Source organism: Amborella trichopoda, chromosome 7 (genome assembly GCF_054954075.1).
Source record: "Amborella trichopoda isolate Santa Cruz 75 chromosome 7, AtrichopodaSantaCruz75HAP2 v2.0, whole genome shotgun sequence".
Classification (NCBI taxonomy): Eukaryota; Viridiplantae; Streptophyta; class Magnoliopsida; order Amborellales; family Amborellaceae; genus Amborella; species Amborella trichopoda.
The window spans coordinates 20,010,188-20,016,446 of record NC_142342.1 but is presented as its reverse complement, the minus strand read 5'-3'; positions in this window follow the sequence as shown (position 1 = coordinate 20,016,446).

Genomic DNA, 6,259 nt, shown 5'->3' with positions numbered 1-6,259 from the left:
GTGGTAGTGGTGAAGACCTTTTGTGGACATCCTTGCTAAGGATGTCCCATGTTTTTTAACCCTAATTCAGGAACTTTATATCTCTACTCATTTAAGTAGCGTTTATATTTTAGAACACACCCAATCTTTTGCAGGAGCTGTAGAGGAGACATTGTGATAGCAGCTGTAAAGAAGACATTGTGGTAGCACTCTTGCTTCGAGGCCTTGGTTCCAAGTATTTTAGATTTAAAGACTACCACTTGAACCCTTGTGCATATAAGTCAGAATATCGCCCGACACTTCAATTTTAGGTGTCCATATATATTAAAAATTTGTTGATAGCATTAGATATGTGTGGATATGTGTATATGGTGTGTCTATGCATGTTGGAGGTCTTGGGTCCAGGGCCTGTATTTTAGACTTCAAGACTTCCGCTTGGACCCTTGTGCATATAAGTTGGAATATCACTCAACACTTCAATTTAAGGTGTCAATATATACTAAAAATTTGTTGACACCATTAGACCTCTGTGGACATGTGTATATGGCGTGTCTTTGCATGTTTACACGTATACTAGTGTCCACAGGTGTTGATGTGCGATATCAAGTAAAATATGAAGTGCCTAGGTAGAACTGGTCTGGTTTATCCATAGTTAGCAAGTCTCCGGTTAAAAACACAATTTTTAAATCTTTGACTTTTTGAAATCCAATAAAATCTCTAAGTTTCCCAAAAAGTCTTCAAAAAAATTGTGTTTTTCTAGAGAACCGATTTCAAAAGTGAATTTGATCATTTCTTTTCAACTTTTGAAAAATGCTACTTCCATATAAGATTGCATTTCTTCATTGATTGTATATCTTTGCATTTGGGTATAATTTTGACTTACCCTAACTTTGTCTTGATACATCTCTAAGAAAGCCTTTATTACACTCTTATGTAGATTATACATGACGGATACTGCATTCGGACTAAGTATTAGTCTCATGAGTTTTGAGTTAATACTTTCGTGCATCCATGAAGCATCATGGATGATATCTAATATATGACCCAACTATTCCGAGTATAGTTCTAAAATGTGTATTAACCCTGAATTGCACTATTCTGAGACTCACCAGTGAACTTACCCTTTATTATGCCAAGCTCTGGTGGATATGAAAACAACCCAAATTATTTTATCTCACATTGGTTAGGTGCCTCGATCTCGCCCCCGGATTCGGATGATCTGGTGACTCGTGTCTCCGGTTTCAAAGGGAACCTGGGACTGGCGATCACTTTTTTGGGAACCTTGCTCAAGAACAAGGGTAGGTATAGCAACCAATGAGAGAGGAATTTATTATGAGGCGGGACACACGTCACCTGGGTCCGTGACTCACTCGAGCTAGCTCGCATGGGCACCCTCATAGATCACATCAGAAAGCCCCGTAGTCGTACAACTGGTTCGGAATCGCCGCCCTTTGCCTGTATTTTCCTGTTTCTACTATGACACACACATGGTTAATTTTACAAGACAAGTGAACCAAGAGACCCCACCTTGTCTTTGGGTGAATGCATACAAGCATGCACATTCAAAGCAGAAAGGAGAAGAAATTATAAGATGAGGTTTGGGAGAAGGAAGAAGAGAGAAGAAAAGAAAAGAAAGAGACATTTGACCGGTGGCTAGCCTAGCACAATGGCTAGATTAACATGATGATTGACCTGATGTGGTAGCAAGACGAGCACGGTAACACGGACCGGCACGGTGGCAATACTACTCGAAGCCTGAACACCAACACCAACCAGCCTGGCACAATGGCGAGTTCAATGTGGCAGCAAGATGGGCACAATATTTTAGACCGGCATGGTGGCAATAATGCTCGACGACGAGACCACCATGACAGTGCTAGATTTGTCACTTGGTCAAATGAGAGAGGAAGAAGAAAAAGAAAGAGAAAGATGAGGGATAAGAAAAGCTGAGAGAGAGAGGGAGAAAAAAAAAGAGATAGGAGAAAAGAGAAGGAAAGGAGAAGAAAGTAAGAGAAGAGAAAGAAGAAAAAGGAGAGAGAGGAGAAGAAGAGAGAAAGAAGAAAGGTGAGAGAAAAAGAAGAGAAAAGAAAAGAAAGGAGAGACAGAAGAAAGGGGGAGAGAGAAGAAGTGAGAGAAAAAGGAGAGAGAAGTAAAAGAAAGGAAAGAGAAGATAAGAGAGAAAGAAGAAAGGTGAGAGAAAAAGAAGAGACAAGGAAGCATGGACGGCGATGAGCTTCCGCCGTCCATAGCAGAGGAGAGACAAAGAGAACATAGAATGTGATGGGCTTCCACTGAGCATAGACAGAAGTAGAAAATATGGACGGTGATGGGCTTCTGCCATCCATGATAGAGGAAAGAGAGGAGAGAGAAAAAATATAGACTACGATGGGTTCCGCTATCCATGGCAAAGGAAAGAGGAGAGAGAAAGAACGTGGACGACAATGGGTTTCCACCATCCTTGACAACAGAGAGAGACCGAAACGAGAAAGGGAAAGACACGCACAATGCTAGGCAACGCGACTCGTATCATAAAGGACTCAGACACGACCCGACCCGCCACTCAGGAAAGGGCCCGGTTCATTGTCCTGTCAAAGAATGAGGAAAGGAATGTCATGCGCGGCGATGAGCATCACCGTGCACAACATGGAGAAGGGGAGACTTGAACAGAGGCCCGGCCCGCCACTCAGGTTAAGGTTCGACTCTCTGTGCATGTTTCCAGAGGATATGGGAAGAATGAGAATTTCATGCCCGACGATGGGTATTGCCTTGCATAACTGGAGAGGAGAGAGAAAAGAAATATCATAGTGAGAGAAAGAAAGACAGAAAGAAAGTTTAGGGAAGAGAAAGAACAAAGGAAAGTAGAGAGAGAAGAAAAGTGAAAAGTGAAAGACAAAAAGAAAGAAGGGAGAGAAAAGGAAAGTGAGGAGAGAGGTTAGGAAAGAGTCAGAGGAGAAATGAGGAAAGAGATTATGAAAGAGCAAGAGAAAAAAGAAGGCAAGAGAGAGAAGGAAACACGCACGACACTGCCACCGCCGTGTGTGTTAGGGAGAGAAAACAAAATAGAGAGAAGTTCATGCATGGCGCTGGCATCGCCATGCACATGTAGACAGAGAGAAGCAAAGAGAAAGATAAAACAAAGAGATAATAAATAAAGATGAAGAAGAAGAAGAGAGAGAAGGAAAGGCACATGGCACCACCATCACCGTGTGTGTTAGATAGAGAAAATAAAATAGAGAGAGAAATTCATGCATGATGCCGTCATAGCCATGCACGTTCAGACATGAAGAAACAAAGAGAAAGATAGAGCAGAGAGAGAATAAATAAAGAAGGAGAAGAGGAAGAAGGAGAAGAGAGAGAAGAGTGAAAGAGAAGGAAGAGAGAACTATGCACAGCTCTGCCACAGCCGTGCATGTTCACAGAGAGGAAGAGAGAGAAGTGGAGAAAAGAAGAAGAAGAAAGAAAAGAGAGAGGAAGGAGAGAGAAAAGAAACTGAAGAAGAGGAAGAATAGAGAGAGAAAAAGGAGGTGGAGAGAGAAGAAAGGGAGAGAGAATTACCTTGGAGAAGAGGGGTACCGGCTTGAAGAAAGGAAGAGAGAGAATTACCTTTGGGAAGAGGGATATTAGCTTAATTATTCTATCTCATCTCTCTCTCTCCAAGACGTGCCTATCCAACTCAATGTACTCAAACTTTATTCATGAATTAAAAGTATGAGGGGGTCCTTTTACAATTATGTTTAGCATGTATTTATAGAATTGGGCCCTAAACATGGGTGGATGCCCAAAAAATATCTTAATTGATGACAATTACAATTTATTTGAATTAAAAGAAATTCTAAAAATGGGTTCAAAATGACCATTTTGCCCTTGTGTAATAATACATGGATAAAACAGTCCCTACTGCTGCCTAGAACGTGCGTGATCTTCCATGGATGAACCGGGATTAATTTTATGCTCATTTGACAAAAAGATGATTATTTTCTTCTAGGGCTCATCTTGGCGATCGATTTGATAGCAATTTTGAGCCACGGATCGTGTTTTTAATCCACGATCATGCGACTTGAAATTCGTGTGAATCTTGAAAATTTTGGATCGACAGTGTGCTCATATATTGATTTTTTTTCATGATTTCTTGGCTGTATTGCACTGATCATACCGTCACGATCATGTGGCAACAAAAGCAACTCGATTTCGTGCCCGGACGAAGATTTTGCAGTCTTGGCTTTTTGTTGGAATCTGGATTCCGACGGATGGAATTTACAACAACTTTATCGGCTTCGCGAGTGAAATCCAACCATTCATCACGCACAAAGGTTGGAATCAATGATACCCTTGGACCTTACTCACGTGATGGAACTAGACTCATGTCAATCCGATGCGCGAGCATCGTGATATGGCCACTCGAGCGGGACGTGTCGCTGCTGAATTTCCTGCAACTTCCTTCATGAATCATCGCCTTCTTTCTAGTTTTTCTTCATGCTCGGGCATCGTCACGGGGCGTGCCACATATCGAAACGCTTGTCTTGACGAGACGAATACACTCATAAAATTTGAGCATGATCCGACTTGGGATGAGTGAGATATGGCTCTCGAAAATCACTGCTCAAGACTATAAATAGAGTCACCATTCATGGTGATTTGGTGCAGGGAGAACGCACGGGAATAGTGTGCGGCCTACCCCGTTTTTAGTATTTTTACCCATAACTTTGTCCTGGAGCACCCGATTAAGATGAAACTTGACCCATAGGGGTTTTCGACTGTGCGGGATCTAATGGATGTGGTCCGACAATAATTTGACGTATTAAAAACAGGAGTTCTAGTTACGGGGTTCGTTTCAAGGTGCTAGAGACTGATTTTTCTGAAATTGTTTCTTTGTCTGCACTGCATTAGACATCTTGGATTGCGACAAAACTTGGCCGGTGGCCTTTTCAAGTCCTTATGAACATTTCCACTTGTTCTGGGGAATTCTGAGACTGTTGAGAATTCTACTATAATTCATGCTTTATTGACCGACTTCTCTTTTCATTCCGCATTGGGGACCCAAGATGCTGAAAAATATATTCAAACAGCTTGCCCCACTGAATGTTGTGCTTCAAGAGAAGCGAGAAGGAAAACATTCAAAAAATTTCCTTCGACTTTATTACTTTTTTCTTCCTAGCCATAGGACTACGTGAGCACTGAGGAGATCCACGTAATGTTGTAACTAGGATGCTCAGACGTTTCGATGCAATGTACAGGTCCATCCATGGAGACTTTAGGGGGAGAAGAGACTTTTTTTAAGGATCATGTCGAAGTCCTCACCTTCAAGGGACTATTTGTGATTCTGACAGCTGAGAATTTTGTACGGACCTCGTTGGTCAGAATCAGGCCTATCTGACGGTCAAGTGCCATACTTTAGGGCACTTCTTCCCATTTGGTCTTGGTTTCTTTATTTTTGGATTGACAACCAAAGAGCCTTTGATTGACGTTCTTTGCTGCTACACCAGGTTTTCTTTTGACAAGCAGGGTACCTCTGTGGGCCCCATCCTATCGAGTCCAGTCGGGAGCTTTTTGTTGGCCTATCCCGAAAGTCTGAGCCTGTAGGTTAGGGAGGGATTTTGGCTAGTAGGCCTCTTGGCGTGGCATTACCCTGAAGTCTTTGGCGAGTTTCACCCTGGCTTTGTCAGTTTCTTGCCTTCGGAAGCGTCTTTGGTTTGTCATAATGACTTTCTTGTTTTTGTTGTTGGTTCTGAATGGTCTGCTGATGGGCCTTTGGTTGACGTCCGTCTGTGTTACGTACCAAAATGTCCTTGGCGGGTAGGGTACCTTAGTTTATCTAGGTGACCGACTTTGGGTATAACCCCTGCTTACTGCTAGCAGTTTCAATAATCAAGATACCTCTCTTCTTTGTCTGACGCTTCCCCTAAGGGCTCAATCCTATTCCTGCATAACAAGTTCATGGTCTGGCTGACTTAGCTTTCTTGGGGCATCTTCAGCATCTTGGAGTGCATTTAGCTTTCTTGAGGCATCTCCCTGAGACTTGTCTTGCCTTCTTGGCGAGTCTTCTGTCCTTCGAGTCCTTTTTGTAAATGGACTCAGGCTGTCGGAATCTTGCTTGATGCTCGTATTTTTGGGTCCTAGTATTATGACACCATGGATTTTTCTCTTTAGAATATGGGTTAAAGCCACCTGTAGAAGTGAGTGCTGCATCAACCTGTTTATTGATCCAAGCGCCCTTTGCGGGTTTTCACTTGGAACTGGGAACAAGCGCCGTAGAGACAGTTTTCACCAACTTCCTTTTATT